Source organism: Macaca mulatta, chromosome 7, assembly GCF_049350105.2.
Source record: "Macaca mulatta isolate MMU2019108-1 chromosome 7, T2T-MMU8v2.0, whole genome shotgun sequence".
NCBI classification, from domain to species: domain Eukaryota; kingdom Metazoa; phylum Chordata; class Mammalia; order Primates; family Cercopithecidae; genus Macaca; species Macaca mulatta.
Genome location: NC_133412.1, coordinates 84,093,748 through 84,111,943, shown reverse-complemented (window position 1 = coordinate 84,111,943; position 18,196 = coordinate 84,093,748). Strand labels below are relative to the sequence as shown.

At 35.7% G+C, this 18,196-nt stretch overlaps 1 long non-coding RNA gene across 1 annotated transcript in view; it reads right to left on the bottom strand.

Moving 5' to 3' along the window:
* Positions 1 to 1,521: 1,521 nt before the first annotated feature.
* Positions 1,522 to 18,196, bottom strand: part of LOC106999293 (uncharacterized) — a 72,135-nt gene continuing 55,460 nt past the window's right edge. Inside the window, exons 3-4 of the long non-coding RNA XR_001446092.3 lie at positions 6,083 to 6,184; positions 1,522 to 1,997 (exon numbers count right to left, since the gene is read on the bottom strand). This is a non-coding gene — a long non-coding RNA (uncharacterized LOC106999293). The remainder of the gene's footprint in view (positions 1,998 to 6,082; positions 6,185 to 18,196) is intronic.

Here is an 18,196-nt window from a genome sequence, read left to right as displayed (position 1 = left end):
TCTTGACAATTACATCTTTATTCCTGGATTAAAGACCCTCTTACTCACCCTATTTACCACCTCTTGCCTTCATCTCTAGACAAATTGGACTGGGACTTTAGGCTGGCTTTCTTCCATAAAGCTCTTTCAAGATGGTCTCCTCTGGGAAGAGTCTCTACAACGAAATCTGGAAAAGGTTTCCTTAACTCCAGACAGATGAGCTCAGAGAACCACAAGAGGGCATGTGGTCCCTAAATCAGATCTGATGGCTGCCTGTTTCAGGCATTGGACTTGAAATTTAAATACTAGTTCAAGACCAACCCTTATTTGCAGTAAAGACGACATAGATGAGCGCCGGGTTTGGAATAAGCAAATAACAGTTCTAATGCAGAGATGAGTCTTTGATAAGACTGGATGGGTTCAGGGATTTGAAACAGTTTGCTGGGGATCCTTAGAGGCGCCAAGGAAATAACCGAGAAGGCAAGGGGAAGCCCAAACAGAGAGAGTGCGGAATCTGCATCTCAGCTTCCCAGTGCTTCTCGGCTTTACTGTCATCTGTTGTGCTTCTCAGGAAGATATTGGTTAAGAGAGGTTTATTTAGCTCTAATCATTTATGACTTAATTCTTTTACCCTTACCTGTGAAAAGCTTGTATCTGACCCTGAGCCACCATTTTTTCACCCATTTTTTTTGGGAGGAGACAGAAGCATGGCTTTTTGAAATCAGAACCTATCTGGGTTTAAATCTCAATTTTACTTTGGTTAAATGACTTTGGTTAAGACCCACTAAATCTCAACATGCTAGAAAATCTAATCACCCCGTAACTAAAACTCTGCCAAAATATCTATTGCTTGTAATTGTGGAAAGGGATTTCCAAAGGGGTTCTATATATATTAAAAATTAATATCCCATTACATATATTTATGTAAATGTATATATAATGGGATATTAATTTATAATGTATACAGAACTCTTTTGGAAATCCCTTATATACAAAACATATAATACATAATGGGATATAATATATTTTATGATATATAATATATAAGAATATATATGGGATAATGGGATATAATATATATTATAATGGGATATATTATATATTATAAAACATAATATATAATGGGATATTAATATATATAATGGGATATTAGAGATAGGTGTTTTAGTAAGGAAAACAACTGAGACTGAAATGGGCTCAGAACAAAAAGTGAGTGACTATCCTGTCTAGCTCATCCATCTCTTGTTCATAGAAATGCAAATCAATTGTGACTGGTGGAATGCAACCAATTATTGCCTCGTAGATAGATCATCAATTTATAAATTCATTTCAGATTCCTAATTTCCTACATATGCCTCTGCTTTTTATACCAATTATAATATTTACCCATTCCCTTATTAATTAATAAGCTAATAAAGGCTTTGATACCTGTTGATTTTATATCCATATAAAATTCACAGTTATACCATGTCTTAAAAATTATCTTAATAGTTTCAAAGACATCTTACTCTTCTAGCTATGACCAGAAAAATGAGGAAATGAAGAGAGAAAGTACATTATATTTTTATAAGGTTTTTGACTCTAAAGAGGCATCCCAAATTGCCATTTTCATGTCTCCAACTCTAACGAGAATGGAACATATAAACCTTGGGAAAATCTCAAGTTATATCTTCTGATTTATAATGAAGATGCCTAAGTCTCAGGAAAGAAAGAGATTACAATAGTCAAAATCTGGGGAGAAAATCATGAATTCAAAAATGTTTTTCCTCTGTGTCTTTAAAACATAATTATAGAAGATTTATTTTGTAAATCAAGTGTTTGTTCCTTCTGACCGCCCAGGCTCTGGATCATTTTCCTATAGGATTCCACAGGCCATCGTTTTATGGATGTATTCGTGGACACATCTGGATGTGCAGAGCAGGATGGTCCAGTACGGCCTCCTTAAACAGGGCAGACAGCCAGCCTTGCCGTAGATCTTTCCATTATCCATGGTGTCCCTCTTGCTCAGTGATGTGCAGCTGAAGGAATTGTTTGGGAGAAATGAGACCCAGGGGAGAGCAAAGGAAACTCAACATTGTAAATTAAGAGAGACACTCATGGCCTTTCCAACCAGAGGAAAATAAACAGGGTTACAATGAGAACACAAAAAATCTGTCTGGAAAATCCAGTATACGCCCAGGAATCTAGTTTTCTTCCAAAAGATTGATAGATGAAGATTTAATCATTCCCCAATATAGTAACTGACATATTAAAATAGAATTTCGTAGAATTAAATTTGTTTCTTAAGTCTCATAGGAGAAAGAAATTTAAAAACCATCACACACTTATAAATGGAAAATGATAACTGTGTATGGAAAAAAGAGCAAATAAGTGGGGTAAAATATTTTTTAGAGAAGTAAATTGTAAGTAAAAAAACCCCAAACTTTTTACTTAAAAATTTTTTTCACTGTTAGACCAGAGAAATGACAGTTGTATTCTAAGTAATGGTATTAGTAACAGGAGTTCTATATCATTATTTCTTTTAGTTTTGTGTTTCTCCTGTTAAGCCTAGGATCTTAAACTATCTCTAAAACAATCAGGTCACTAACGGCCTATGAAAACATATGTAGTATTCCTGGGGACATTCTTTCCAGAAGGTTGAAATTTCTTACATAGAAAGAACCTTTCATAACCATTGGTTAAGGTAAAAATACAAAACTAAAATAAAACTCCCATATTTGAAGAAAAACCATGAGATTTTCTATTTATTCAATAATAAAGATTAATTTGTTGTTGAGGCTTTAAAATATGCAGGGCACACAAGCACTGAAAGGAGTACCCAGTTGATATGGATGACATTGCTATCCAATGTAGGAGAGTGACCTGGGAGTCTAGATATGTTTCTGGAGGGCAAATTAACAATACTTACAACAACCCTTAAAGATTTACATAGTTTTTTACTTGGCAATTTTCACTTAATGAAATTTATCCCAGGAGAAAAAGGCATAGATGAGCCTAAGGATTTAGCAGTTGGATTGTTTAACACAGTTTAGATAAAAATTGAAACTAATAAAGAAGAACAGCCCTACAGGATTAGTGTGCACATTATCATACATCTGTCTGATGAACTTGAAACATCCATCAGAAGTAATGTTGTGGAAAAATTTTAGTGATATGAAAAGCAAAAGAAAAAGTCACAGGTTCAGATGTATTTCAAATGGAATAAAGCAGATGTAGTGTGTGTGTGTGTGCACAATGTATGTGGACACACACACATTTATGTTTATTTATTTACATTTACTTGTATATAAATAATACTTGTATAAACATACCAAAATATTTACTATATTGAATTCTGGGAGACATAAATGCAGATTTTTCAAATTGTTTTATTTTGATTATTTCATTTTGAAAACTTTGTAAAATAAATATTAATTGTAGCAATAAAAAAAAAGCTTATTTCCATATTGTAATTTATTTTTAAGGTAGAGAGACTGTAAGGAATCTTTATAAATACCTATAGCTGTGCCAAGTATTTATATTCATAATTGAATTTAAACTTTATCCAAAGCATATAAATAAAGTGTTCTTATTTTAATATATGGTCTAATGGTGACTAGGAGGCACTCAATGGCTTGCTTAAGGACACTACAAGTAAGTGTTAGAGCTGACATTTGATCCCTGGTCTGTCTCCAAAAGCCTTTACTCTCTATTTAAACCTTAATCATTTAAATGTCTTGGATCAATCAAACTAACAGCGAAATTATAAGCAAGCAAACCCAAATCTGTAAATATATTGATTTAAAAATTATAAATAGGTGTGATTAAAGTATGGTATGGATATTAAAATATACCTAATAGACATGTTTAAAGGATTAGGGAAAATGAAAATATTTAGAAACTCAATACCTCACCCTGAACTCCTATGAAACCCCTGTACACTCCTGGCGTATACACCCACCAAGTGACGACAACTGCATTATACCATTCTTTTTTTTTTTTTTTGAGACGGAGTCTCCCTCTGTCGCCCAGGCTGGAGTGCAGTGGCCAGATCTTGGCTCACTGCAAGCTCCGCCTCCCGGGTTCACGCCATTCTCCTGCCTCAGCCTCCTGAGTAGCTGGGACTACAGGCGCCCGCCACCTCGCCCGGCTAATTTTTTGTATTTCTTTAGTAGAGAAGGGGTTTCACCGTGAAAGCCGGGATATTCTCGATCTCCTGACCTCGTGATCCGCCCGCCTTGGCCTCCCAAGGTGCTGGGATTACAGGCGTGAGCATTATACCTTTCTTACCAAGAACACCTTTATATTCGTGTCTGCAGTGTGCTACCATTTGTAAAAATTGCTTTAACTATTGGTCCTTTTATACTTACTGCACTCCGCAGTTGACCCTGGTTAAAGAAAAACGCAAACGAAAAGTGCTTTACTGGTGACATTTCCAATCCTTGATTACCATTCTTGAGCGGACAGGTAGTGATGCCTGAGGCTCACTCATTCCCCTATCCATTTCTCTCCCACTAGCTCTATTTAAATATACCAGACCTTCTTCCCTTTTCTCAAACCCCAACACCTCTCCCTGCTTTTCACTCTCAACTAATGACTCTGCCTCCTATTTCCCTGAGGGTGGAGAAAACCATGAGGAAAACTTCTCTACTTCTCTCTCTACCACACTTGCCCACTTGTGCTCTCAGCCCTGACTCAGATTTTCCTCCTGTTACCGTGGATGGAAATTTTGATGCTCCTAACTGAAGCCGAATTATCACAGAAATAAGGATACTTATTTTACATTTCTCTTCTCGACTATTAGCTAAGACCCTTCCCTTTATTTCCTCTATTAAAAAAATCAGAACAAAAAAACACCCGGCCCCACTTCTCCCTTCAACAACTGTGCCATTCTTCTGCTCCCCCTCTACAACAAAACTTAACAATTTGTCTCTACTTGCTGTTTCTAATTTCCTCAGCTCATTTTCTCTAGAACTCATTCCAATCAGCACTTTCCCTCAATACTCTACTGAAGATGCTCTTGTCAAGGTCACAGCTATATGGGTTGGTTCAATCCTAGTCCTCATCTTACCTAGCAATCAGCGTCTTTGACAGAGCCCACCATTCTCCACATCTCGAAGGTCTTTCTTCCACTCACCACTCTCTCCTGGATTTTCTTCTGTCTCACACTGGCTTCCTCTCAGTCACCTTCTCTTTCTCTATTTGTCTTGCTAACCTTTGATCTGTAGAATGTCCTGAGATGATATTTTTGGCCTCATTTTCTTCTATCTACAGTAATTCCCTGGGTGAGCTCATCCATGTCACGGCTTCAAATTTTGTCTATATTCTTATTACTTCCAAGTTTATAATCCTTAAAGAGGACCTCTCCCTAATTTGAACTCTCTACTGTACATATTTACTAAGTTGTCTAACAGGCATTCCAAGTTTAGCATGTCCAGGGATGGAACTCTATCACTTGATCCCCCGTCCTGCTCCTCCCGAAATCTTTCCTAGGTCATGAATGCCATCTCCAGTCTCCTAGCTGGGACACCCCCCCTTCCCACCTTCTTGCACTTCTCTCATGCAAATACTATTTGCTCAACCTACAAAACATTTCTCCACAAATCAGCCACATCACATCCCATCCCATCTATAGCGACTACCCTGATTCAGGTCATCAGCATCACTTAACTGGAATCATTTCACTAATCTGTAACAGGTCTTATGGATTCTGCCCTTTCTACAGTTCATCTTCATCTTAAATTCAAGAGTGATTGATAAAATACTTCTGCTCAAAATTATTTCCATTACTTCCCAATGCTATCCTCTCCCTATGTCCCTAATTTCATCTCTGTCCCTAGCTCACTCCACCCTGGCCACCCGGGCTTTCTTCCTATTCCTAGAAGGTGTCAGGCTTACCCTGATCTCTGGGGCTTGCCTTTGGGATCAGGAATACTCTATTTCTGGAATATCTCCTCCCAGATTCTATGGGGCTTGCTCCCTCACCTCCACCAGGTCTTTGCTCAAGTACCACTCCCTTATTTTAAAGTGAAATACTTTCCCATTCCGGCATGTTCTTTCCGCATTATTATGCTTCATTTTTTTCTTTAGTGGTTGACAATCTAACACCCTATGGTTTACTTACTTTTTATCATCTGTCTCCATTTGCTAGAATGAATGTCAGGGAGAGGAGGAACTTCTCTGTTTTGTTCATTACCTTAGCTCCCTTGGCTGGATTGAACATTATCTGGCAAAGTATACACTCAATAAATATTTGTTAAATGAATAAACAGGTACATGGAAAATAAAAATGTGTGCATCTATACATGCAATTGATTAAAATTGTATAAAGATACTCTAAAAGGCAACAGAGATTAGAATAGGACCCTAGGATTAGAGTGAAAGGTGTATAAACAAGATTTATTACTACATATGCATATATATTTTTTAAGAGACAGGGTCTTGCTTTGTCACCCAGGCTGGAGTGCAGTGGACACGCAGCCCACATCACAGCCCAGTGAAACCTGGAACTCCTGGGAGCAAGAGGTTCTCCTGCCTCAGCCTCCCAGGTAGCTGGGACTATGGGCATGCACCACCATGTGCCACTAATTGCATATTTTTTACTGTTTGGTGCTTGAGTCGTGTAAATATATTATGAATTTTAAAAAGCTATCAAAGTAAGAAAAGAGGTCTACTTCTCAGTCTTCTGATGCAGCAAGATTGCCAGAGTTTTGCTAGATTGGATACATGCCTCACCATGTTTATATTTCTTTATCCAAATCCTTATTGTTTTCTACTTCACCTTCATCATATTTTTTCTGAAACCTTTAGCCACTCCTTGTTGCATTTTCTCTGCTACTCTGATTGCACACTCTCAGTACCCAAATCACAAATTACTTCTGCAAGGACATCATTAGGGCCTTTGTCAGTTAACAGACAGTTGAGATTACTTTTCTATTTCCATTTATGAAGATTGCTACTGCAGCTGAACCAAAAGCCCATCAAAACCGTTCCAGTGGATTTAGCTGGGGCATTTATTTCCACAAAACACCAGATGGTTTAGAAAATTCAAATAATTCAGCAAAGATCCTATTTGGATGCCTAACAGGCAAAAAGGAAACTAACATTTATTCGCTCCTTACTATGTACCTGGAGATGACCCAGGAACTTTTCTATGAGTCACTTCATATCACCAAGATGTCATTGCTTTTAGCCCCAGGAATGACCCTATCTAAACAATTCCTACAGATTCTTCATAACTTAGTTTCACTGCCACCTCCTTTGAGAGGTCTTCCCTGATGCCTCCATTTGATTTAGTTTTTCTTTCTATGAGAGCAACCTATATTTAATTATTAATTGCATTCTTCATGTGATTCTTCTTTTGCATTTTTTCACTCTATGTGTCTTGGAGGTAAGGATTCCCATGTGTTACTTCATGCTTTCTCTCCGGTGCCTGTCACGGTGACTTGCCCATAACAGATGGTCCGTGAAACCTTTTTGAATCAATAAGTAAATTAATTGATAAATTATTTACTATTTTCCATCTTCTGATTCTTTAGTAAAAGACAGAATTACCCAGAACTGCCTTGCAGTGGGTAATTTTGCCTTGCAAAACATCGTATTTCTTTAAAAATTGAAACAAATACTAAAGAAATACTAAAACAAATGCTAAAGTAAATAAAAAACATTTCCCTATCTGCAAGGTGCCTGGCATGGATGTCCAAATGAATTCATAGCAGAACATGGTGCTTAAAGATAAAGAATCCCAGTGTAAAATAAAACATTTTCTTGACTAAGTTTTCAGTTTCATGATTAAAATACCTTTCACATCTGAGAGAGGAAAGGAGATAAGCCAAAATGTAAATGTCAAGATAAAATTGCTTATGAAAATGTAGTAGAGTTTAGTTTACAACATCCTATGGAGAATAAAAGTGTCTCTCCGACCAGTCCCAGCAATGGAATTAAGTTATGGCCATTATCTCATGGAAAAGCGTAAAATGTGTCTGACAAGTAGGATCTCTTAATGAGATGGGGCAGAGGAATTCAAAAACATCAGAAGGAACCTCATCAAAATGAGAGTGTATTCAAAAAACAACAAAAAGGCCAGGCTCAGTGGCTCAGGCCTGTAATCCCAGCACTTTGGGAGGCTGAAGTGGGTGGATGGTTTGAAGCCGGGAGTTCAAGACCAGCCTGGGCATCATGGCAAAATCAAATCTCTACAAAAAAATACAAAAATTACCCAGGCATGGTGGCACATGCCTATAGTCCCCACTACTTCAGAGGCTGAGGTGGGAGGGTCACTTGAGCCTGTGAGGTCAAGGCTGCAGTGAGCTGTGATCATGCCACTATACTTCAGCTCAGTCAACAGAGCGAGACCGCAAAACCAACAAAAAATATGTGACACACAGGAATATTTCAGCCCCTGTCTCTCTCTCTTTGTGTGTGTGTATCTTTCTCTCTCTCTCTCTCAAACACACACACACATACACACACTCATACACTCATGCCATTTTCTTGTGGCTGCCACGTAATATACAATGCTCTTGGCATTCTAGCGACCCTAGCTGATGATTAACAGGAGATGAAAGAGAAAGAAGAAGAGGAGGAAATGGAAAAGTGGAATGAGGAGGACACACACACACACACACACAACATGCATGTGCACACATACACAGTCTCATTTGTTTTTCCAACAATATTCCTAGGTTGAAAGAAAGGATGGGGATTGCTATGATCATTGCAAGGATATAAAAATTGAAGTAGGAAAAAGCTAAAACAATGCACACAAGGTCATCACCTTGGACCAGGAAACCTCTGAAGCCTGGGCTATAGATTTCATCAGGATGAGAATGTTCAATGTTACATTTTCACAGAAAAGGATTCCCACTATTTTCCACATGTAGCTGCACTTACCGTTTTAAGTGAAATAATTGTATATGTGCAAAGGTCCCGTATGGCTTTTCTGAAATTTGACAATAATACTAAAAACTTACTTGAAAATCCAATAATAGTGCTTTGGTTTTTACCCAAAGGAGTGGAAAACTTATGTCTCTACCAAAATCTGCATGTTTACAGTAGCTTGACTCATAATCACCATAACTTGGAAGCAACTAATATATTCTTCAATAGGTGAATGGATAAATGAACTATGATACACCCAGGCAGTGGAATATTATTCAGTACTAAAAGGAAATAAGCTATTGAGCCATAAGAAGACATGGAAGACACTGAAATCCATATTAAAAGTAAAAGAAGCCCATCTGAAAAGGCTAGATACTATATGGTTCCAACTACATGATCTTCTGATAAAGGAAAATCTGTGGTGACAGTAAAAAGATCAGTGGTTGCCAGAGGTCAGGGGGAAGTTAGAGAAGAATGGGGAGGCACAAAGGATTTTTAAGGGCAGCGAAATTATTCTTTATGATACTATAATGGTTAATGTATATTATTATACATTTGTCCAAACCTATAAAATGCACAATACCAAAAGTGAACCTTAATGCAAACCACAGACTTTAGGTGATAATATGGATTAATGTAGGTTCATCAGTTATAACAAATCTACCACTTTAGTGGAGATTGTTGATCATCAGGGAGGCTCTGTGTGTGTGGAGGCAGGGACTATATGGGGTATCTCTGTACTTTCCTCTCAATTTTACTGGGACCTTAAAACTGATCCAAAACAAGTGGCCTTTTTAAAAGTGAAATTTAAAAAAAATAACATAAAGCTAAGATTTTTCCAAACTATCAAAATAAAAAATAGATTTTTGAAGTATCATGCTTGAGGAACGCATGAATTTTCTTTCTGTTATTTCAAAAGGTGATTGTGACAGGACTAGGAGCAAACTGCCTCATGCTGGGACTTAGCAATGGCAACAACGCTAAGACTGTTGCACAGCTGTAGGACTATGAAAGAACGGGCTGGGGTTGCCAGGGTCGGGGCCTATAGTTATATCTGTCACCTCACCATCAGAGCTCTGGTCTCTTCTGGGTGTCCTTTCCTGCAGGGACCCTGGAGGTCAGATGCCAGATCTATGACAACTAAAGAACCATGAGAGGAGAGAGAGTTGCTTGTAGAGGCCACATAATCTTCAGGCCACAGATGGAACTGTGGTCTTTTCAGCTGACACGCATACAATTCCTACTATAACAAATCCCCTTTCAGTGAAAAGTAATAAATCTCCTTTTGTTTCAGGAATAGTCCTTTGGGATTTCTGCTTTTGCTTTCAGAAAACTCATATGAGAAAAATTGAATCCACATGGTTTGGTGAGAAAAAGATAGGCTAAATAATTAGTTGGGATTTGATCATCTAGCAAGTAGGCTAAAGATAGGACAGCAGGCTTGTGTTTCAGACTAGAAATGCTTTTGTTCAGTGGGGATACAGAAGACCCAGACACGTCCATTCTTCCCTTTCCCAGGTTTTGCCAGCTTCATTCTCAGTTGGCAAATATCACATTCCAAGTGTTTACTACTTGAGATTTAATATAAATGTGGCCTCCATAAATAGAGAGCAAAAAAACTATTGAAATAAACTTCTAATAATAAGCTGATAAGGAAAAATATATGCATACATAATTATATATATGAGCATGTATTTTTTTAACCAGAAACTACTTTTCTGTGTGTCCCATAAATGATATACTAGATACAGATTTTTTTTTTCACTTTAATTTGACCTGTCTTTAGTCTCTCATTAATATTCTATTCTATTCTCTGTCTTCCAGGGGTACAGCATAATGGTTACGTGCATGACATTTGCCCTGTGACCTCCTAGTTCACAAGAGGCTTCAGCCTCTACTGCTGGCTGACCTTTGGACAGTTAGTCTTACTACATGTAGGTTTTCTGGTCTATAAAATAGACACTAAAGTAATACTACTATGTTTCCTCTGAGGCCTACAGATAATCCCTATTCTATAATTATCAGGGTACCTGCTATGCAGTAAATGCTCAAGAAATGTTGTTATTATTTTTACCTCTCCATGAATCCATTCCCAAGCTATAAAACAGGGATAATATTCATACTTATATCACAAGGTTCTGTATGATTACATGAGTCAATATATGTGTAGGTATCTAAAACATTTTTGGACTCAGAGCGTACAATCCATAGGAATTCACTATTGTTCTTCTCCCATTTCACCTTGTTCTTGGCCAAGCAATTTATTAGTTTTTAACACACCCTGTTTCTCTCAAATAATTTAAAAAGGAAAATATTTATCATAGTGAAAGGGCTGCCCAGGTTTCTTTTCCCAGATCTCTCCAAGGCAGTGAATATCAAACCTAAGAGCTAGCAGCTAATGACACGAATTAACAGCTCTTGCTCTGGACATAGTTGAGAGAACATTCCTCACACCTAGGTCTCACTTCTATTCTCAAATGCTTACATGGGGCACCACTCACTTCAGAAAAGTAGGTTATACTAGAATTAAAGTGACTTTTACTGGCTTAAAGACAAAATTCAGCGAATACAATGAGAAAGATGAATTTAGAAATTAAGAACATAAAAAGAATTTTATAGTGCCTCAAGAACTACAACTGACTTTTTAAAAATCTTTGCAACTTAACTGGGTTTGCCTTACTAAGTCTTAAATTCCGTGACCAGTTGGTTTTAGATTTGCAAAGCTACAACAGGCAAATTGGTTATTGTTTCTACTGGAAGGCAAATATGCAGGATTGACTAGATGTGACAGATGAATTCTATTAAATTTCTATTAAATACGGAACTATCCAATGGAAAATCTCAATAATTTGAATAATAAATGCTATTTTCATTAGCTATGGATGAAAAGGAATTTAGAATGTAAATTATTTTAAAGGATCATCATCTCAGGAGCTGTGGACTGGTGCAATTGTATTTATTAAATAGATAAAGAAAAGTTATATGTGGTAGGTATGAGTTATTAATGTCAATGAATGAGTCATTATTTTTATTGTGCAAATCATTTTTTATGAGTAGAAAGCATATACTAGAATATTTGCATAAAACACACAGCATATGCAAAATGTAATATATATAAAATATATATAGTAAAAAAGTAAAATTCTTTTAAGAACTATCTTGGATATATTGTTATGGTTACCTAATATAAGACTATTTTTCCTTCCCATTATAGTCAATCCATAAACCTATGTGTGGGAGACTGAAAAAGTAACTTCTGGCAGAAGAAAGAGTTTTGTGGTCTTTGTTGGCTTGGCCTGGAGAAGGGTTTTCTAACTCGACATGGGAAAGTTTTCATGAACATGACAACAGAAATATGAGTCCATTACTGAGTGAGATTCCCATCTATAAGAACGAGACATAATGAGGAAGTGACAAGTCACACAGGAAGCTGAGTTAATTGATTATATTCATACAGAACAGGGTAAGAACTAAATTTGTTTTGAAAAATTCGAATTTTAATGATAGTCAAGATACTGAATTTTCAGGTATCAACTTTCTGTTGTGAGTTTTAAAATTTCTCTTTGTTATGTACAAATATCTTTTTACCCTAAAGCTATTTTTTTCTCCATTTCTGAATAGAACACTGGATTCTTCATAGACCCATGAGATCACTACTCCTCTGGTAAAATGCAGGAAAGGAAAAGAGCAAGCCATATGAACACCTTCTTCTCATTTTTCAGTCCCGTTTGCAGACTAATGAACTTTATGCTAATGAACATTTGAACTAATGAACGTTTTCCTTGTCAGTATTAAATCCTATCAGTACCACCATCTCTAAATGATTACTGATCTCATTTTCGATCCAGAACTCTTTCCACCAAATACGTTAAAGTTAGTGCTTTTCCTGCTTCTCTCCATTCTCTCATCAGGCTCTGGATTCAATAATCACATTTGAAAACATCTGAAATGCTTTAACTTAGTTCTTTCTTTATTCTGCCCCACAGATTTGATTTTCCACATTTTCAATATTTACCTTATACTCTGGACATGTAGTCTCCTCTTCACCCTGAAAACATACAAGCTTACTTCTGATTTGACACATGTTTTCAGCATTATTCCACTTTGCTCTTCTCTTTTCTGCATATATATTACATATATATTACATATATATATATATATTTTTTTTTTTTTTTTTGAGACAGAGTTTCACACTTGCCCAGGCTGGAGTGCAACGGCGCAATCTCACCTCACTGCAACCTCTGCCTCCCAAGTTCAAGCAATTCTCCTGCCTCAGCCTCCTAAGTAGCTGGGATTACAGGAGCCCGCCACCATGCCCAGCGTTTTTTTCTTTGTTTGTTTGTTGTTTTGTTTACTAGAGGCAGGGTTTCACCATGTTGGCCAGGCTGGTCTCAAACTCCTGACCTGACCTCAGGCGATCCACCTGTGTTGGTCTCCCAAAGTGCTGGGATTACAGGCGTGAGCCACTGCACCCAGTCTATGTATATAATAAATTCTATAATAATTTGAGACAAATATCAAGCCCTCCTCCTTCCATAATATCTTTCCTCTCTACTAGAATAAACCATAATTTCCTCCTTCTCTGAATTTCTGCACTTTCATACAGATATCATCAACAGGGAGTTAATCGTCTTAACTGGAGGTGTTTGAGCATAATCTCTGACCAATTGTTGACTGAACACTGCCAGAGCACTAAGATTCAGGCTGGAAAATAATAAATAAAGGAACAAATAAGTGAATAATTTCTAAAAATAAGCAAAGCGGGGACATTCGTGGTCACACCAGGTAGGGGAGACAGAATTCACAGATTTAATTCATGCATGTTACAAAAGCAAACAACCCTCAGAGAGAAAAGGAGTCAAAATCCAGAACTGACACAACATAGTATCTAGAATGTCTCGAATTCAAACAAAAATTATAAGGTGTGCAAAGAGACAAAAAAGCGTGATCATATTTAGAGGGACAAAACCTGTCACTAAAAGTTGTCTTTCAGTGTCACCGGTATTAGATTTGTCAGACAGTGACTTTAAAACAGGTTCAATGTGTTCAATGAATTAAAGGAAAATACACTTAAAGAATTAAAGGAAAGTATGTTAATAATTATTTAATGGCTCGGCTGTCTCATTAAAGAAACAGAAGTTATAAAAATGAACCATTTGGAAATACAGGTTGTATAGAGCAACAGAAGGATACAATGTAAGGTTATCTAAAGCAATAATTGTGGCACTGCCTTGTTGGGTTTATACATGAATATATACGTGTAATACTGCATGTGAAATCAATAGCACAAAGAAGAATGAAGGAAAAAGATGGAGTGGATACGAGTTTCCATATTTTACCAGACTTTAGATAAAAATTATAACTGTATTAAAAAAAGCTAAGTAGAGAGGCTCTATAAGAAATTTGATACGACAGAAGAATCACCAAACTAGAAAAAAGATCAATAGAAAATACCAAGTCTAAAGAACACAGAGAAAAACAAATGAAGAAAAATAAAGGGAATCCTAAATACCTGTGGAACAGCTTTGAGCATAACAATGTAGGCGTAATGTTATTTCTAACAGCAAAGGAGAAAAAAAGGAGAAGAAAAATGTTTCAAGAAGTGATGGCTGAAAACTGTCCAAATTTGACAAAAATCATTTTAATCTACAAGAAACACCGATAATCCCCCAAAAAATTAGCGCAAAAAGATTCACACCTAGATACAACACAGTTAAATTGTTAAAAGCCAAAGGCAGAGAAAGTCTTAAAAGCAGTGACAGAAAACACAGGGGAATAAGAACAGATATAATAGCTAACTTTGTCAATCAGGGATTCTAAACAAACAAACAAACAAACAAACAAAAAGTTTTTTGTTTCTTTTTTTTCTTAATGAAGGTGAAATAAAAACCTCTCCAGACAAAAACTAAGATAATTCATCATTTGGACACCTGCCTTACCAATTTTTTTTTTAATTACTAAAGGAATTTTGTAATATGTAGGTAAATATATAAGACTTAATGCAATGTATTTTCTCTTTTTTCTTAACTTCTTTAAAAGACATAAGCTTGTATAAAGTATGTTTATAATACTGTATTGTTAAATATGTAATATATCTATATCTATCTGTCTGTCTATGTACATGTGATGATGATTACACAAGAGCAAGTACAGGAAAAAGTAGATATAGCAAAGCAAAGTTTTAATAGTCGATCAGAAATTTGTTAGTATTATTTTGAAAGATACTATGATAAGGTCAGATGCACACTATAGTCTTTATAGTATCTACTAAGAAAATCAAGACAAGTATGAAAATGGCACACTGATTATATTTATTTAACACAAAGGATGGCAAGAAATCAGAAACAGAGGAACAAGAAAGACATGGGATAAATAGAAAACAAGTAGCAAAATAGCTGATATAAATTCAATCATGTCAATAATTAAATTAAATGTGAAAGTACCAGACTTTGCACTGAAATAGCATAGAATGTCAGAATGAAGTTTTAAAAATTCAACAATGTACTGTCTAAAAAAGAAATATGCTTGATTTTAAAATATAGGTTGGAAGGAAAATAATGAAAAAATATATATCAGGTAAACAGTGACCACAGAAGTGCTTGAGTGGTTACACTATTATCAAATAATAATAAAAAAAAACAAGAACTATTACTATAGGCAAAGAGAGTTATTTTATAGTGATAAAAAGCTCATTTCATTAAAATGATTTAAAAATTGCAAATATATGCATACCTTCCTCAGAGCTCCAAAATACATAAAGAAAAAAATTACAGACTTGAGAAAAGAATTAGAATTAGACAACTTAGCAATAACAGTTAAATATTTAAATAAGCTAATCTCAGAGATTAATAGAAGAGCTAGATAGAAAATCAGCAAGTGTACAGAAAACTCAATTCTAGCAATCCATTTTATCTAACCAACATATACAAAATATTCTACCAAATGACTGTAGAACACTTATTAAAGTGCACATGAAATATTCTCAGGATAGAAAAAAAAGTCAGAAGATGTCTCACAAAACTTAAAAAGACTGTTATCACATGAAGTGTCTTATCCGATCACAATTAAATATCTATTATAGAACCAGAAAAGGAAAATGCCAAATATTTGGAAAGCAAGCAAACTTCTAAATAGCCCATAGGTTAAAGGAGAAATCACAAAAGAAATATAAAGATATATGAAATGGCACAAAGTAAAAGTTCAGTATATTAAAATTTATGGAATTCAGGTAAGCAGTGCTTGAAGGGAAATGTTTACCTTTAAGCACTTATATCTGAAAAAAAAGAAAGTTTTCAAATCAATAAAGTAAGCTTCCACCATAAGAAACTAGAAAACAGCTAACTAACTTAAAAACAAATAAAAGAACTAATAAATATTATATTAGAAATCACTGAAACAGAAAACAAAAATAATAGAGAAAATCAACAAAATAAAAAGTTATTTGAAAAGATCAACAAAATTAACAAGACTTTAGCTAGACCAATTAAGAAAGAAAAAAAAAAAGAGACACAAATTAACCAAAATCAGAAATGAAGAAGACATCACCATCAACTTTACAGTAATTAAAATTCTTATAAGAGAATTTTATGAACAACTCTATGACATCAAATTAGATAACTCAGATGAAATAAACAAGTTCCTACAAAGATACAAATTACCAAAACTGATGCAAACGCAAATTTTTAAGGTTTGAATAGCTTATACAAAAGTTTATACACAAATGTTTACAGCAACATGAGTTCCAACACTCAAAGACTAGAAACAATCCAAATATCCATCAACTGGTGAATGGATAAACATAAGATGCATACATCCAATGAATACTATTTTTCAGTAAAATAGAATAATATATTAATGCATACTACAATATGTACAAACCTCAATTATTATACCTATCGAAGTTTAGGCTTAAAAACATATATTGTATGTTCTATTTGTATGAAATATTCAGAAAATGCAAATTTATGGAGATACAAAGCATAGTAGTGGTTGCCTATGGCTGCTTGTAGGAGTAGGGATTGACCATAAACAGGCTGTAGAGAATATTTGGGGAATAAAGGAAGGTTCTAAAAAACTAGATTGTGATGATGATTGTTTAACTCCATATAAATTTACTAAAACTCATGGAATTATACACTTAAATTGAGTAGATTTTATGGTACACAAGTTATATGTTCATGAAGCAGTAAAAATAAGTAACATAGATGATGTTGCATTCTTTCCCATTGCAACTAGTCAGGAGCTTATGATGTCAGGTTGTTTCATTATTTTGGTTGGTCACTTGGTTCAGGTGGTGTCTGCTAGATATCTCCATGGTAAACACGCCTTCTATGGTCTGAATGTTTCTGACTCCCCCCACATTAATCTGTTGAAATTCTAAACTGGAATGTGGGACCTTGAGGGGTAATTAGATCATGAAGACAGAGCCCTCATGAATGCCACGAGTGCCCTTATAAAAGAAGCCTGAAGGAGCTTGTTTGCACCTTCCACCATGTGAAAACACAGTGGGAACATGTGCATAAACCAGAAAGCAGCCCTTACCAGACACTTAATCTGCTGGCACCTTGATCTTGAACTTCCCCCACCTCTAGAACTGTGAGAAATAAGTGGCTATTATTCATAAGCTATGCAATCTACAGTATTTTATTATAGCAGTCCAAATAAACTAAGATAATATCTTTTCCATGGATAATTAATAAGTAATCTAAGGGGCAATATTTTGATACTATATGAATGCTCCATTTCTAACAAATGCTTGCTATCTTATTTTATCATTTCTTCTTCAGCTTCATTGGCTATCATCCTTCATGAAAATAAGCTCATTCCCAGCTCCATTTTCTTTGCGTGTCACTATGGACACCTATATTCTTTTTCATTTAATATGTTATAATCGACCTCTCTCTATTCTATTTTATAGACATATTGCCCTAACGTTGACCAGCTGGAGTCCCTTCAAGTTAGTTCCTTTTCCTTTTGACATGTCTGCATTAGCCTCTGAGCACTTCATTGCTTTCCAGCACAGCAAAATGTTCCACATTCATTCAGTCCTTTTCCTGACCCAGCCATTTCTCCATGTATTCCTGGTAGTTTTGGGTGGTTAATGGTGTTTAAAATCAGAAATGATATCTTCTTTATTCTCCCTCCTCTCTGCCCAGTTGGAACTCTAAAGAGTTGCTGAGTCCATAGTAAATATTTCCAATAAATGCTGGTGAGATTTAATCTCATCATAATGATCTGGGAACGCTTGAGAGTCCTGTGATGGATGTGTTGATGAGCAAGAGGAGACAAGGGGGTGGACTCGAGCTATAGCTGGCATTGCTTCATCGGGTAGCCTCTGCAGGTCAATACATAGTCAGAT